The 18,750-nt window shown below is 33.2% G+C and overlaps 1 protein-coding gene across 4 annotated transcripts in view; it reads right to left on the bottom strand.

Annotated features, from left to right (window-relative positions):
* Window positions 1-18,750, bottom strand: part of LOC123705493 (glucose transporter type 1) — a 59,573-nt gene that overhangs the window by 21,096 nt on the left and 19,727 nt on the right. For all 4 annotated transcript variants that reach the window (XM_045654278.1, XM_045654275.1, XM_045654279.1 and 1 more), the window contains exon 2: window positions 13-73. The gene's annotated coding sequence lies outside the window, so the exon portion shown is untranslated. The remainder of the gene's footprint in view (window positions 1-12; window positions 74-18,750) is intronic.

Consider the following 18,750-nt stretch of genomic DNA (forward strand, 5'->3'; position numbering starts at 1 on the left):
CAAAAATCTTACCTTTATTCTAGTTATTGTCATTTGACTATGAGCGACGGTAGTTTAATCGACGACATTGTGTCTGAAACAAAAGAAAAATAGTTAAAAATGGCCGCCACTGGAACATCAAATAGGATAATAGACAAGCCAGTCACTTTGCCTTTGAAATAAACCATTCCGGACTCTCACCATTTCGCAGGAGCGTGTTATAAAACAAAACAGTTTATAAAATATAATTGAAACAGAAGAATAAAGAGCTTCAGAGGAATATGGAACATATTTCCGGCGTCAACTGCATCGCTTTTAAATATAACTTTTCTCATAAATGGGTAAAACTACACGTAGGTGACATTGTTATTTTGCTATAAGGCATCAATGGTTAGAAGGTAGTTAGATACATTAAATGTCTAAATTTAGAGTGCCTAAATTTTTTTGTGTAGTATTGTAAAACTACACAATAAAATCTAAACACTTGAAGAAGTAATATAAAGTAAAAACAAACAACCTGAAAAGTTGGACGAGTCCAAAGAAGCCTTAAATGGTTGTTCATTTTTATAATTCATTGTATTTTTCATGCGACATTGTTTTATGGAAAAGATCATATTATAACAACCTGAAATTCTAGAAACATTCATCATAGTCTTTCCGTATCCGCCTCTGTGATATGATGATCAGCAGTAATTTTTATAGGAAATTAAAATGCATCGTTCATTTTAAGAAAATGTCTCCGTCAGTTCTTGTGATGAATTCAAGTTAACAGAACAGTTAAACAGAACACGCTATGCACCGAATAGATAAAATATTATCTGGAATTGAGTGTTCTTTTGTTATTAGTTGGGTCGCTCATTGCAGGTACGTAAAGATAAACTGTATGTAAAATAATTATTACAATTTGATAAACTTTAACACTGTATGTAATTGAACATTGCCTTGGAAGTTAACTATTTTTGGCGTTATTCAATATGTAACAAAGCATATATTTTTCCAAAATTGGTATTAAATATATAACGCAATCTTAAGAAAATATTGCAATATATCAAAAGACAGCGGTGTATCGGGCGGCAGGTACTAATTAAATCGATTCCTTTGATTTAAAATTAAAACGTTTACGACTGCTAATTAAAACTTCCTACATCGATTTCCATATTATTGCACATTTTAGTGATTGTTGAGAATTAGACAGATACTAAACAGCCCTTTTTTATCGTATAATTAACTAGCTTACCCGCCGCGGCTTCGCCCGCTTTGTCTAAAATCTAATAAATTATAATATACTAAAACCTTCCTCTTGAATCACTCTATCTATTAAAAAAAACCGCATCAAAATCCGTTGCGTAGTTTTAAAGATTTAAGCATACAAAGGGCCATAAGGAAATAGGGACAGAGAAATCGACTTTGTTTTATACTATGTAGTGATTTAAACTAATATAACTCACCTTAAATCCATCATGAAAAATGTAAGTACTTTAATGAAGAAGAAGAAAATTACTTTAATTTCTATAATTAAATAATCGTTGATTTTTCAATGTTTATTTATAAAAGCAAAGGAAACGCAAGCTCTCTTTAAGTTTAAATTGCGCGGAACAATATGATCGACGACGCGGACGGCGCGACTCGCGAGTGTTAACTGTTAAGTGACGCTTGCCTCGCCAGTAGAGAATGCGTCATGCGACTGTGTGCTTCGAGCTCGAGCGGTGTGCGGTGTGCGGTGTGCTCGTCGGGCGGTCGAGCTTCGAGGGTCTGACTGGGTCCGCGCATGCGCCCCACCACACAGATATAATTCAAACGTGTAACTGCACTAGCGTGCAATCAAATCTGTTCAGGGATAATCTTACAGCAAACGAGTGGGTACTGAGCACAATACGGAAATAGCCGCTGTTCCGATTGATAGGGAATTGCTCTTACAATTGTAGATCAGTGATTGCCCGTAATTTATCCTCATTTAAACATGTTCGCTAGCAACCTATTTCTTATTTTCTAAATGTCAAATCACTTAAGACCCTTAAGACCGGAATGCTAGGTAATTCACTATAATTACATAATTTCATCCGTTACTTTTGTTCTTTTGTTGGAGTTTAAAATGAAGGTTAATATCTAAATTATAATTGCAAGGGTTAGAATATAACTTGAATAGAATATATTTTACAAGATATATATGTAAATAACGAATGCTTAAAGAGGATAAAGTAAATCGTCTATTTATAGTCAGTTATTATTATAACAACTAAGCGGTATAATTACAAAAACTTTTAAGCAACTCTCATAAAATTGCCAACAAAATACGATTTGCGACGTGATGTATCGGATACTTTAACATACTTTTTCTTTGTTTCATCGCGGTTATTATTAAGGCTTGAACAAAATACATATTATTTAATCATCACTCGTCAACGAAATGCCATTGAAATAACAAATAATTTATTATTCTAATCTGAAACAGTACTAAAACATTTAAGATACGTTCACAAAGAGGAAGCTACGATCTGCCTACGAAAGTGCTACGCTCCCAGACTACGATGCTCTACGATGCTACGGCAAAGTTGCGAATTTTGCTCTATGTTTCGTGCCTTGATATTAGATGACCTCCACTATAAATAAGCTACATAGAAGTTGAGTTATTTATACTTAAAACTTAAAAGACAGTTTGTTTGTTCAGTTAAAAACCGCCTCAATAAAATCGACCCGCTCTTTTATATAACCACTGCCTCAAGGATGTCACAATTTGCTTTTCAAGTATCAATTGATTTACGGTTGTGGTTTAATATGAAAGTATGATAAAATGAGTGTTTATTATTGCTATTATCTGAATGAATAGAATGGTATTCAGAGAGATAGCTGTGTGCTACGCTACACAATAAACACCTGTTGATGATTGATTCAGCGATGCTTCATACCTGTAGTATACTATATTCTGTAACCTTACATATTTTTCGTTGTTTATTTGTAAAGATGTAATGTATGAGAGAAATTTTGCACTTCTTTATTCTTGCTCGCAAATTAGACGGGGAAAAACAGAGAGATAGATAGACGGACGAACATTTTAAAAATTATTCTTTTGGTATATGCCATTAGTAAAAGGTGGTTCTTTCAAAATTACAAACTGATACCCCAATTTGATTTATTTGTATATATTCCTCTCAATCAGTACCCTGTTAGTAGGTTATCTATAGATCATGACATAAACGAACTGACTTGAACGTAATTCGATTACTGCTCTAATAAATTAGGTAACGAGAGCGTGTACCAACTGGCGGAAAATTGAAACCTCCTTCTCGATGCACTAATAAAGTTAATGCCTATATTTAAGTTGTCTAGAAAATTGCATGAGGAAATACGAGATGATTAATTCTATTATTAATTAAATTGTATATAGATTGAATTATAATAATTGCTCCCTCGAATATATTTTGTATACGAAAATTGTTTTCTTGGTATTGCAAATTTGCAAGTTGATACTTTGGTAAATGGGCGCTATTGACAGGAACACGATAATTTAATTGGATGAAATTCATATTATCTCAAAGCGGGTTATTATCTAAATATAATTTTGTAAAGATGAGATATTTGATTGTTATCGGTTTGCTTGTTACGATTGATCACAAAAACTCTTTGATGGATTTGAAAAATTCTTTCACAATTACAAAGGTTCCTTTTTACTGAGTACCATTCTCACTTATATAGGTCACCTTTTAATTTTAACGAAGCCGTGATAAATGGCTCGTGGGCTGCATCCTGTTACGCTATTAATAGAATAATGATGTCTGCCTACATATAAAATATCTGTAGGCGAGTACATTGAAAATATTAAAAATCAATAGCAGTATTACCAGCTCCATAACGAATGAAAAATGTGATAATTTATTTTGCCTTATTGTTTGTTTAAGTAGCTCCCAGCGTTCTGCTTTTTATCCCAGAAAAGTAAATACAAACGCAAATAATAAGTTTATCATACTCTATGTCCACTAAAAGATCGAGACTTGCGTCATATTAGGTATTAGATCAGTTTCATCCAACTAATATTATAAATGCGAAGACTACTTGTTTGTCTTTCTTTCACGTCGTAACAGAGAGAATTTATGATTATATGTTTTTGTGTCTGGTAATTGTTAGGGAGCAAGAGAGTGATTAAAGTACTGTGTGCTGCGTTCATCTCATTTCACTGAGAATTTCCTGTAACTACACAGGCGAAGTCGCGGGCGAAATACTAGTTTTGTAATCTGAATTTATAATACGCATTCTTCCAATACCTCATGTAATACAACAATAATATGATAACAAATTGCATTATGTAAATTAAGTCTTACACAATAATTACAAGTCCCAAAACCAGATTCAGATCGTAAAGAAGACATGTATAAAATCAAAATAAAATGTTTTATCCTTTTCAACATGGGAAAATTTATATCATTATCATATTTTCACCGAGTAATAATTTTCACAGTCTAGTTGTTAGCCATGGGCCCTGGATTACTCGGATATCAGCTTTACAAAGAGCTACGCTTACACAGGGAAAACGTAAGAAGAATATATGATGTTACCTTATCTTGTTAAAAGGTTTCCATCAAAAAGCTTGTGTTATAGTGAATTTTAAATTTAAATATTAGATATATTTTGCTTCAAGGAAATATTATTTTAAGTTTCATATTTTCATCCTTGCAAGTTCTTCTTATTTCCGCTTAAGCCATCAAAGCAAACTAAATGGAAAATGTTCTGTTTTATATAAAATTTCAAATGATTCCCAGTTCCCTCAGCTTGCAGTTTTCTATTACGTTAGAATATGAAATTTCGTTGAATTGCCAATGAAAAACTACATCAAAGGCACCTTTTAATTATTATATTGTTGCACCGAAGCATCTTTGCATAAAGGTAAAATATATTTTCTTTACAAATTTTCATTTATTCTATTACATCATTTATTTTTAGTGAACTTACCGATGAACATTGAGCAAGGTAAAAAATAATTTTTACCACTAGAGTTCTCTGATTTTTTGCAACACTAAAAACTGTATTTAGACGTTAAAATTATAAAAATATTAATAAGAAATCAAAAACTACTAGCATTTTATCACTTGAAGCGTTCATAAGAAAATCCTTATGAATTTATCACTTCTGAAACGAATGAATAAAAACAGTTATATCTCAATTATGAACATTGGAGCCACGGTAAATTAATTAAACAGAATCAAATTAAGGCGTTTTAATTATATTTGCACCTGCATATTAACACAAAGCTACAAATTAAGGGTGGTGTACCTGCTAAGATTAGGTATTACGTCCACTATCTTGTAAATTCACAAGAAACATTTAAAACATGCCTAATATCTCAGAATAAATAGTTTCTAGTTATGATTAATTGCTACCCGAATACTTATGGACCAATTAATATGTATTATCAATGACTAGCTTTCCACCCGCGGCTTCGCCCGCGTTTTCAAAGAAAAACCCGTTCCCGTAGGATTTCCGGGATAAAACCTACCCTATGTCCTTTCTCGGGTATCAAAATATCTCTATACCAAATTTCATGCAAATTGGTTCAGTAGTTAAGGCGAGATTGAGTAACAGACAGACAGACAGAGTTACTTTCGCATTTATAATATTAGTATGGATTAGTATGGATTTATCGCAAGTGATTGTAACGATAAAAAAACGTTGAATTCGTGGATAATGTAGAGATGATTGTTATAATCGGATATCTCTATTACTTTGATACCCAAGAAAGGACAAACATAGGCTGCCTTTTACTGTGAAATATGTACTACGGGTGAAGCCGGGGTGGACCACTAGTTATTAATATGATATAATTTATAATAACTCTACAATACAATGAAATTAAATTATTACACTATACGTGTTAAGCTGACATAAGAAGATAATATTGCATTACGGATAGCGAGGTAATTAATTAATTATAACCCTCGTTGTTATATTGCATGGCCGCTTTACGCTTATATGAGAATTTTCTAGAAAATGAAATGAGAAAAATATTTCTTACTTAGAAGTAATTTATTTAGACTGAGTTATTTTTATTAAAAACAAGATATTGAGCTTTGAAACTAGGAAGTAATTCATAGTATTTCTTTATTAGAGCTAGCGCGCAAGAGCAACTTTTGTCTCCGCAACTATTTTGTCTCTCCCATCAACTCTATGGGCTAGTAAGAAAGTGCGCGCATGTAGCAACGCAACTCCCCATAGAGTTGATGGGAGAGACAAAATAGTTGCGGAGACAAAGTTGCTCTTGCGCGCTAGCTCTTAGAGTCCACAAATATGAAGAGCTTTTTTTTTCAACTTTTACTACCTACACCGAAAAAAAATTTTTTAATAGATAACTTTGTTCTCTTTGCAGGGACAGACGCATGTGGAAAAGAACAAATAAAAATAAAGTTAATAAATAAATAAATAAATAGTTAGATCTTTATTTTAGATACTAAAATCCATATTTATATATGTAATTACATTTACAATTTTGCATATGTTTGGAACACTTAACTTAACGTAAAGGTTACATAAAGTGACTGAGCTGGTTGCGATGGAAAACGACCACCACACATTTGAAGAGGAAGGATTTCTACAAATGCATTCAAAGAGTAAAAGATAAGGAGAGGATTGTCGTCGAGAACAAAGGAATACTGGAAGGGTGAATCATCCGATTATCGTATGAAGCACAGTAACATTCGCTTGCTGCTATCTTCCGTGGGTGTGTGGTTCTTCCCCGATACGAGACTGGCTCAATTCGTGCTGAAGCGTAATGAACTCTTCCGTCAAAGTGTAATTTTTACAGACAGATTCTAGACCCACAACACGGGATCATTAAGAAGAAATGCGGCTGGAGCGACTTTTCAAAATAAGAATAAACGTATTTGAAGAAACTATCACTCTATGGCCTATGCGAGCATTTGCACTTGATCAGGACAAAACAGATGCCTTCTGTATGTAAAAATTTATATATTTCGAGATTTGGCTGTCGTCTTTTTCCTCCTGTTACACCCATTTACAATATATTTTATAAACTGAAACGAATAAGAAATATATTATGTTCCTACTATGCCCCGAGAATTTACTTTTTATTATCCAGTATTTCTTTTTCTATAAATAATTTCTTTATGATCAATACCTGAAAGAAAATAGACGTGAGCGTATCTTTGAGGAAAAGACCTCCCACTTTTTATTTTAAGATTTAAAAAGAACAGTTCTGCCAACATTTTGTCCAAATTAATGTGTATCATAAGCTTTTTTTATTCAATGGTTTTATGGATAATATATATAGGGTCTATAAATTGAAAAGAAGTCTTTCATTTTGTCTAGCTTTGAAGGCAGAAGCGCATATTTTAAATTGTACTTTATTCATTTTTGAACCCCATAAAGATAAGTTATATATTTATAAATTTTAAATAGCACATAGCAAAATAGCATTTTCGGTTTCGATATTATTATATTAGTAGTTGTTATCATGTGTACATGCAAAACTAGCTATTCCATTCAATCGACAACTTCCAAGTAGACTGCAGGCAAGTCTACTTAGGTAGAAGTTGGTAATACTTTGGTAAATATTAAACTCCTTCCTATATTGTTCTTAGAAGCTATTAGAACTATCTAAAATTCAATAGATTCATTTGTTTCCGAAACGTCTAAAATGTATAACGAATAGCTCGCCATTACCACACCATTAACTATCTTTAGTAGAATAGATAGATAGAGGGTTAAGAATATTGTTATGACTATGTTATATATTTGAAGCTAGTTATATAATAAACATCTGTGAGTATCATTACGAAAAAATATTTGAAAACGTAAAAGCTTGCTACGAAACACCTCTCGTTGCGCGACGTACCTATACGAGCGTCGAGCATGCTATGTATGGAGCAGGAAATAAAATAAATTTCTAAAGCACAAATCAAGCCGTTTCATTGAATGCCCGTTCGAACATATATTCTAATAGTAGATTTTTCATAAATGTAAGAGAGATAGCTCTATTTCCGTTTCCGATCGATTCAGCGCAAACGTGAATAGAGTTCCTGGAATATCATATTATTTTGTAGATAAACTATTGTATATCTCGGAAATTTTATACTCCTATGCTTCAGATAAATTTATGAGTGGAATCACTTTATAACAAGATTGTCGGTTCGTACGTTTAGATAAAAATAAGAAATGTTAGGAATTATATTTTGCAAATAAGATTGAATATAGTTCGATTGCAAATTTTATTGGTTTCTATAACAATGGGACTCTGACATCTACATTTTATTTAGTACCGTTATCGTTTATCTAAGTTTAAAAAAAAAAGAATTAATTCTGTGTTTTAAATGAATTTACTTGACTGTTTTATGATATACTAGCTTCCGCCCGCGACTCCGTCCGCGCGGATGTCGGTCTTCGCGTGGATGGTTTATTTCTCCATTTTGAGTAACTCTTACAATGGCATCTTATAATTAATATCTATTGGACCCAAATACGGCTAGGCCTATAATAATACGCAACGTGTGTTCGCGGTTCTACAGAACAACGTCTATGGATAAAACTGAAAGTATTAATTTAATTTTTTTTCTACGTACTTTTCCAGGATAAAAAGTATCCTATTTTACGCCCAGGATAATAAGGTATAATTATACAAAATTTCATCGAAACCGAACCGTCAGTTTTCACGTGATGTCTTCACATACAGACAGACAGACAGACAAAATTTTTTTTAATCACATATTTGGGTTTGGTATCGATCCAGTAACACCCCCTGCTATTTATCTATACATATAATAAAATCGCAGGAAAGTCAAAACTGTACATTGAATATTTTTTTAAAAGAATACATAATCCATGATCTATAATCGATATAGAAGCCAAAAACATAGTTTTTAGAATTTTTGTCTGTTTGTCTGTTTGTCGGTTTGTCTGTTTGTCTGTTTGTCTGTTTGTCTGTATATTTGTCCGAGCTAATCTCGAAAAGTACCGCATAGATTGACTTCAAATTTTGCATGAATATTACTAACAGGTCGGGTGAGGCTTTTATATACACATTATCATGCTATCACCTCCGGGGGAGGAGCTGTGAACCTTTATTTTTCTAACGTATTCCGTGTATTACACAGCGTACAATCTAAAGACTCATGTTTAAATGTTGTTTTTGGGTAAGCCACGCTATTATCTAGCTTTAAACTATAAAAACTACGTCATTTACGTAATTTTGGCAGAGAAACAGTTTAATGAATCTTAGTAGTATAAAGACAAATTTGAAACAGCGCCATCTATGAGACTTCATTAAAATCAAATCAATTTACATGTTTAACGCTTCTTGCAAATTTATAATTAAAAATGAATTAATATGATATTGGTGGGGTTTTTAATTGTACTTATTTATTTAAGGGCCCTTAGTAGGTGAACACGGAAAAATGGACTGTTTTCTATGAGCTATAATTGAAAATATTGAGGTTTTATCGCACTGAAATTTCTAATATGTATTACAGAACGTATGTGTGATGGGATGACTGTTTCCAAAACACGATTGGAAAACTTTTGCTCGATAAAAAAAAATCCTGAAGTTACCTCTAAAATATCATATAAATGCTCATTACAACCGTATTTTACGATAATAATTCGTATAAAATCACAAGTACATAGGCATTTACCTTCTCGATTTCGTGACTGTTTTAGATTTAGAAAATACTAAATATTTTCATTCACTTTTTGATAAAAATGTGAATGGCGCTTACGATTTTTAGTTTCGAGCACGTTGATTCCATACTAAACGCGGACCCCCTCACCGCTTACCTCAGGCCCGAATAGCTGAATTTTCGCTGACCGCCAAACCCCCCTTAACTTTTTAACCCATGTCTTCCCAGAGTCCACTTCAGGTGCTTATATTTTATGTGAATATATACTAAATAAAATTTTACAAGTGAGGGTAGATGTTTATTATTTGATGTCAAACAAGACACTATTAACAGTTAATTGTGACATTTTAAAAAATTCTTCTTGCGTTCCCACAAAAGGTAAGTTGTAGCTTTTATAATTAATTAATTATTACTTTATTAATTAATTATATAGTTAGACTCATGTTTTTAATTAGAATTGAAGTTACGACAAAATAAGAAAATGATGAAATTTTATTTTTATGTATAACTTTTACAAGACTAATAGAATTTTATTTGTTAGTAGCTTTTTAATAAAATTAGGAAACGAAAAAGAAGTTTATTTGTAATTGGTAGTTGTTTCATTTATTTATTTTAAATACTTATTTTTACTTTTATATTTGCCCATTTGCATTACATTCAGCTTCCCTAAAACTTATAAAAATTTTATGTTTATTTCTGTCTAATATAAATACTCTTTTTTAGATATAAATAACAAAAACAACTTTTTTATTAAAATTTAGTACCTTGGGAAGATATTATCTATGTGTTAATAGAACAATACATAAAGGAAATTATGTTACTATTTTATGCAATGAAAATATGTAAAAAAATATTAGCAGGTGTAATTATTAAATTGATCCCGAACCCAAAACTGTAGTTAATTTTTTTTGTCATTTAGTGTTTAATTCATGTCAATTGGTTCATTAATAAAAAAAATTATGATCATTTAAATAATCACGGCGAACATTTGCTAAGGCATTCATGTACAAGGTGTAATCGTTCAGTGTGCACAGGCGATTTTTTTTTTGTAAGTATTACAGATAACAAAAAACTTTAAACTGATATCGAAAGTACTTAACCTAATAATGGCCGTAATAATTTTTTTTAAATAAATCGAGAAATATCAAAAAAAATATCTTTAAACCCTCCCATACATTAAGTATATATACATAATATGAAATATGAATATCCCATATACATTTAATATGAAAGATTTTAGCTTTCTTTTTCTTTTTTTGGTTGTCTGCTTTCATTACTTCGCAAATTTGAAGTGGCATTTTCCACGCTTTTTCCGGACATTTTCACGCATTTTCCGGATATTTTCCGGGCATTTTCCGGGCAATTCCTCACGCATTTTCCGGGGATTTTCCAGGCATTTTCCACGCCTTTTCCGGACCATTTCACGCATTTTCCGGATATTTTACAGATATTTTCCAGGCATTTCCCAGGCATTTTCCTGACATTTCCCTGGCATTTTCCGGAGATTTTTCAGGCATTTTCCACGCTTTTCCCGAACATTTTCACGCATTTTCCGGATATTTTCCGGGTATTTCCCGGACATTTTCACACATTTTCCGGGGGATTTTCCAGATATTTTACAGGCATTTTCCGGATATCCCCGGAAAATGCCCCGGATTTCCGGAAAGTACGTAAGTTTTTTAGCTTAGATTAGTAATAAATTCTATTAACAATTCTATGAATTGTTTATGGTAGTACGTGTTTATTAAATAATTGTATGTAAAGTAGTAACTACTATGCAGTCGCTATTCCACGCGGACGAAGTCGCGGGCACAGCTAGTTTTTTCAATATTTTCAATGTACAGAATTGACCCTTCTACAGATTTATTATATGTTTCGCTTTTTACTTCGTTAAATTATAATTAAATTATTATTTTTTATGAATTAAGATTGAGGATAATATGAATTTAGTTTTTACTTATTTATGATTTATTAACTGATTAACTGATTATTTTAGTATTGAATGTGTTGTAACGTATTTTTAAAGTGCATGCAGTGCTCATTTTTTATTGGTTGTCCATCATGCTCTATATTTTTTGAGTATTTTTTATGTAATTTCATCGATGTACAGCTGCTAATGAGCCTTAATAAAAAATAAAAAAATAGTAAAAACGGATACGAGACTCGAGTCTAAATAAATGTCTCCAAACCATTAATTGCAGTCTGCTGAACATCTTTATGTGAAAATTAAAACTATCAGCTTCTTGGCTTTTATTTATTTCACTATTAAATCAAATCAAATACAAAATATTTAAAGGATATATGTATACAATATTTTTTCTCACTTATTCTGCCATTTTAAATGGCGTGTTAATTTTTTTTTACAAATAACATATTTATAACAGGTAATATAATATGAGTATAAGAAGTAGCGACAGCATAGTACTTACCCATGACTACCCTATACATATAAACAAGATATAGATATAGTAGGTACGTATAATATAGTTTTTAGTATACATAGCATGCAGTACAACGTGGTTGATTGTTTCAAGTATTAAAAGTCTGTCCGTCGTTGCCGTCGTGTAACCCGGTCACACACTAACATGCAAATATTCGTACAATGTACGAAGGTTTGCCGTCATGTAGTGAAAAACATTTGCAAGTGTCATCCTACACTTCTGAGTTTCAATATTCATGCGAATGGGAGTGACCGGCCGGCGTTCCACATTCTGGTTAACCAATTAATTTTCAGAACTTGTAGTGGTATTTCTTCATGACCACAACACGTTGTGAGCGTTTTCATTAGAGCCATATCGCGAATTTCACGTAGTAGCTCTTTTAATGTGACAACTACGCGTGGAAAGCTATATTTTAGCTCAATTAGTGACTTTTAAGCGTAACATCTTCATTAATATTATAAAACTGTAGCCTGAAGAGTTTGTTTGTTTGTTTGAACGCGCTAATGAAGCGGAGCCACGCGGGAGAAACTGCGGGGCACAGCTAGTATACAAAGTACCACAAAGTCCACGCGAACGAAGTGCCAGACACCAGGTAGTGTTTATATAAATGCCATCTAGCCCAATACATATGATGTTGGGATTCTACTTTCTTGTTCTAATAATCTTATCACCTATATAAAACACATGTCCATAAATACGCTATACACTGTACGCTAAGATAAATTGATGTGCAGTCAATCTTGGACGCTCACCGATATTCATTTTGTAAGGTACAGAATGAAATTAGACATACTGCCACAGTATATGAACAAGAGCACTACTATTACTCCTCTCTCTAAAAGATCCTTGTTAATGCAATCTTCACTTCATCCAAATAATCACTTAGTCCAAATAATGTTCACCCTAATCTACATCGTGCTAAATGTCTTTCTATCTTCCCACCGCTGTAAATTCAATTTGAATATCCACAGGCCGGCAACGAAAAGGTTAAGACGAGATCCTGTTACTGAATCTTCGCTGTCTGTCTATCTGTCCGTCCGTCTGTCAGCATGCAGTATCTCGTGAAGCATGATAGTTACACAGTTGAAATTTTCAGAGATGATGTATTTCTGTTGCCGCTCTCTAATAAATACTTAATATAAATTAAGAAATGGTTGGCTTGGTCATAAATTGGATGGGTTATAGAAATATTAAATACTTCAAAATGAAGCTTTTATTAATAACGAAGCAAATTCATACAAATATTAATAATCTGCACTCATAGAACAAAATATACTCTAAGATTATTTGATATGAATAGTATCGAATGTAATATGTACATACACATTCATCTTACGTAGAAATAGACTAAATTCATGCTGTTATAACATTCTATTCATTTTCTATTGAAATACAGATGCTATTGAATTCTCCCTCCGATAGCATGTCCGTATATAACGGTTAGTAAACTGATATGTTGGTTTACAACGATGAAACGTTGTTTGTAGTTGCAAGTCGGCTTTCAGTGAATTCTGAATGGTAACGGACGTATATAAACGTTCCAAGTTCTATTGTTCGATCTTGCATTGTTTGTCTAATTATTTAGCAATAGAATGTTCTAATTTTGGAATATTAATTAATCAAAATTGAATCGGTAACAATCTGTGGTAACAATCTTAACAATTATATGTCACTTTATTGGAAGACAGGAAATCTATTTTATTTCAATTATTAGCTTTTAAGACGAGTGGTGAAAGAAAATTCCTATGAGAATGAATTGTTTCAACGCGGTAATGAGAAGTAATATGTCTCGTCTTAGCATTCTAACTATGTTCAGACACAAAATTCACATTCAAAACACACTATCGCATGTATTCTTCCTAGTTCAGGATACATCGCCCATTTTTGCAAGTGACTACTATCAAGCTAATTTTCCGTTTTTAGCTTTATTTTGATGAGACGCCCAATAATTTCGTGTACGAAAGTCTCGATTGTGGTAGCTAACAGAGATAACAAGGATAAAAATTTTTGATTTGATAGTTCTCAAATATTTATTTTTTGTCCAATCTCAAGATAATTGCCTAAATTATTCGAAAAAATATTTGTCCTACAAAATCTATGGTTGGTTCAAAGAGTCCCCCTTTCCAAAGTGTATCGATAACGAGGTCATCATAAATGATTACTAACAAGCTGATTTTTTTGTTTTCACTTAGTTAATGTTTATAATATAATTCAACGGACATATTGTCCTACAAATTGCGTAATAAATATTTGAGAACCATCAAATCAAAAAATTTTGTCCTTGTTATCTCTGTTAGCTACCACAATCGAGAGTTTCGTACACGAAATTATTCGGTGTCTCATCAAAATAAAGCTACAAACGGAAAATCAGCTTGATAGTAGTCACTTGCAAAAATGGGCGATGTATCCTGTACTATCCCGAATAAAAATACCTACTCAGGCGGTGTCTTCGTCTAGGATGTTAAAATGATGTTCAAACTCAAACATTCATTTATTCAATTAGACTACTATTTAGTAGCACTTTCGAATCGTCATTACATAATTATTTTAACATTTACCACCGATTCGGAAAGCAGTGATCTATGGAGAAGAATCGGCAAGAAACTCCATAGTTGCTCTTTTAAAATCATGTAAATATTACAATATATGAAACTTATATCTAACTACATAATATGCCAATGAACTGTCTTGTGGTTTTTACGCGACAACCCTCCATGGGTTTTTATCGTCCATATATTCCTGAATACTGTAGTACGCTCTCTGAACTAATACATTTTTTATATAAGTTTTAAATTTAGAACTACTAAACTCTTTAATATTGTGAGGAATTCTATTGTAAAAGCGTATACCTTGACCCATAAATGAATTTTTAACTTTAGCTAATCGGAAAAATGGCATTTCAATTCTATTCCTGTTCCTTGTGCCATAATCGTGTCTATCTCCTACTCTTGTGTGTAAGTCGGAGCTTTTGTGTACATGCAAAATATTATTAAATATATACTGTGATGGTACAGTAAGGATACCAGTATTCTTAAAATGATCTCTTAGTGAATCCCGAGCACGTAAATTATATATAGAGCGAATGGCTCTTTTCTGTAAGATAAATATAGTTTCTATATCTGCAGCCCTGCCCCACAGTAGAATTCCATAGGACATAATGCTATGAAAGTAGCTGAAATAAACCAGTCTAGCCGTATCTTCATCGGTGAGTTGCCTTATTTTTCGGACTGCATATGCAGCTGAACTGAGCTTACCTGCAGCGGTGTTGACATGGGCTCCCCACTGTAGTTTCTCGTCCAATGTTAACCCTAGAAATACAGTAGACTCAGTAGGATGCAATACCTCCCCGTTCAAGGTAATATCTCTGTTCAACTTTTTTACGTTAGGAAGTAGAAATTCAACACAAGTGGTTTTTTTGGCATTTAATAATAAATTATTGGCATTAAACCATTCAGATATGTGTAAAAGAGCACTGTTCACTTCGTCAACATTTGGGTCATGCCTATCCACATTAAAAATTAATGAGGTATCATCTGCAAACAGAACTATTTCACACCTATCCTGCAAATAATAGGGAAGATCATTGATATATACCAAGAACAAGAAGGGACCTAAAATTGACCCCTGTGGAACACCAATGTTAATTGACGCACCGCTAGAACGTTCTCCATTAACAACTACAGTCTGTATCCTATCATGCAGGTATGACGCTATGAGGTTCTGTGCTTTTCCTTTAATTCCATAGTGATTAAGTTTACGTAACAAAGTACAATGTTCAACGCAGTCAAATGCCTTGGAGAGGTCACAAAATATCCCCAGAGCATTTTTTGAGTTTTCCCATGCTTTATATATATGTGTTAGAAGTGCAACCCCAGCATCTGTGGTTGAGCGCCCCTTTGTGAAACCAAACTGTTTGGTGTGCAGTAAATCATTAGATGCAAAATGACTACTCAGTTGGTTTAATATTAACTTCTCGAATACCTTACTTAATGTTGGTAAAATAGAGATAGGTCTATAATTGTTACAGTCTTCTTGATCGCCCTTCTTAAATAGAGGTATAACTTTACTAAGCTTTAGTAAATTAGGAAATGTACCATAGTCACAACACTTATTAAATATAAAAGCTAAATTTTTCGCAATATTTTCTATGATATTATTAACTAAATTTACGGACATTCCCCAAAGATCACAAGTATTTTTTAGATTAAGCGTCTTAAAGGCAGTAACAATATCACTAGCAGTTACGTGTCGTAATTCAAATAATGTACTGCACCCCGCAACATGGTCCCTCAAAAAGGTTTCTGCAAGTGCTGAAGACGAATTTAAACTATTAGTAATAGTAACAGGGACACTACTGAAGAATTCTTCAAAAGCAAGAGCAACATCAGCACTTTTGTCAATAACCCTGTCATTATTTACAAGTTTTATAGTATTACTTGATTTGCTTTTACCCATTTCACCATTAATAATAGACCAAACTGTTTTAATTTTATTATCCGATTCGCGTATTTTATCTCTGATATACAATCGCTTCGCAGTAAAACAAACAATTTTAAAAGTTAAAGTATAATCACTATATAATATTAAAGTATAGTAAATGTTAAAGTATCATCATCATCATCAGCCTTTATTTGTCCACTGCTGGACGTAGGCCTCTCCCAATGCACGCCACTGCGCCCGGTCGTTGGCTCTTTGCTGCCCAACGACGTCACAATTTCCAGCAACCCTGTGGATGTCATCACTCTACCATGTAGCGTGGCGTCCTACGCTGCATTTGCCGATAGTATGGGAAAATTAATTTATTCAGATCGAATAATTCGTGTAGTTTTGAAATTTGCTACAGTTATTCCTAAAGATGTCCAGATGAATATACTAAAAGCCCCCGAGGGAGGGACACAAGCCGGCGGCGGGGGAGGGGGGGAAAGGTTTCTTTTTCAAGGTTTTTGCTTGTAACTCGAAATTTTTTTCATAATATCTCTTTAGTGACTTCTACATTAATTATCTACATTAAATTTCCTATAAATTACGTCTCAACATTTTTACTGTACGATCAATACTTTAGGAGATACAGAGTATTAAAGGTAAGAAAAATAAGAAACAACATAGTTTTACAAATTTTAATTATAAAAAGAAATAACATCTTTTTTTGCACGAGTATGCCGACTTATTAGTCAAATTATGTTTCATCTTCGTCATCTTTATCACTAACATCGTTAGGGGGTCCATTAGTACAAGCTCCTAGGCAGCCGTTACAGATAAGACTACACATAATGCCCGCTTTTCGGCAACTGCATTTTCCGGAACATCCACTTTTACATCGGCAAAAAATTGAATTTAACAACGCTTCAGGAGCAGGAGGATCCAAGGTCGTGATTGGTTCTAAGTATACATCGACTCTTCGCTTCCAACCCCATATTTCAGGAGGCAGTTGGTTCCCAAGCCACTCCTGTACTTGATGGAATACTCTGTAGGCGTGATATTTTGCTGACCCTTTGGTAGGGGGGAGGGAAGAAAGATCCGGTTTGGGCTTGGTACAAGATTTCAGAAAAACTGTGAATCGATGTCTGTTGATCTCAGACTGAGTACAGGGCGCTCGGTATACTGCAAGAAACATTTTTTCTCCGGCTTCTGCTATAACCTCCTGAGTTGACGTTGGGTCATAAAATACAGTTGCTGTTTCCTTTAGTGACGGCTTTTGATCAAAAATCTTGATATTTGATGTTTTTCCCTTCCTGTAAATAGCTGAGGTTGTATCACACCCACTGAAACTAGCAGAAAGAGAATAGAATCACAAAATGAATGTTTTTGAAGTTCTTGGGAGGAAAATATTTTGGTTTCCACTTTTCCTCTTCCTGGTTTGACAAAAAATATTTCTTTTTCTGGAGGAGTAAGAGCCATTAGAAGGACTACAAGATCAACATCAGAGGCAAACAGCGAGGATCTTTGTAGCGCGACTTATCTATCATCTTAGTCAAGTCAAGTACCTATAACGATGTTGTTTCTTATTTTTATCACCTTAAGTACTATGTATCTCCTAAAGTATTGATCGTACGGTAAAAATGTTTAGACGTAATTTATAGGCAATTTAATGTTAATAATTAATGTAGAAGTCACTAAACAGATATTATGAATAATTTTCGAGTTACAAGTCAAAACCTTGAAAAAGAGACCTTTCCCCCCCTCCCCCACCGCAGGCTTGTGTCCCTCCCTCGAGGGCTTTTAGTATATTCATCGGGACACCTTTAGGAATAACTGTAGTAACTTTCAAAACTACACGAATTATTCGATCTGATCGACGATTCTGAATCTAATTTGCTGTGGCTACGAGCCTCGGTTTCCACTCTGGTGTGCCCCAGCGGTTGTCCGTTCTGCGGCACATAATATGACCGGCCCACGTTAAAGTATAACTATTCTAAATTGCATCGTAATAGAATCGGTATTTTTCGAATGATGCTTGTCATGTCTTTTGCCTATTTTATGAATTAGCTATCGGTCTAGTAACAAACCTCCTATTTCCTTTTTTAATACATATATAATGTATACTTCTGCAGTTTTATCTTATGTTTAAAACATCGAGACACCGCTCCTAGACTTGCATACTCAATTTCTGGCTTAGTTTAATTCCCAAAAATTAATTTTGAACTTTATCTAAAGAAGTTCTTATCAAACCTATAGTCTAATTTTTGATAAGGCATATTATATACTTTGATTAT

The sequence above is a fragment of the Colias croceus genome, chromosome Z, assembly GCF_905220415.1.
Source record: "Colias croceus chromosome Z, ilColCroc2.1".
In the NCBI taxonomy this organism is placed as follows: Eukaryota; Metazoa; Arthropoda; class Insecta; order Lepidoptera; family Pieridae; genus Colias; species Colias croceus.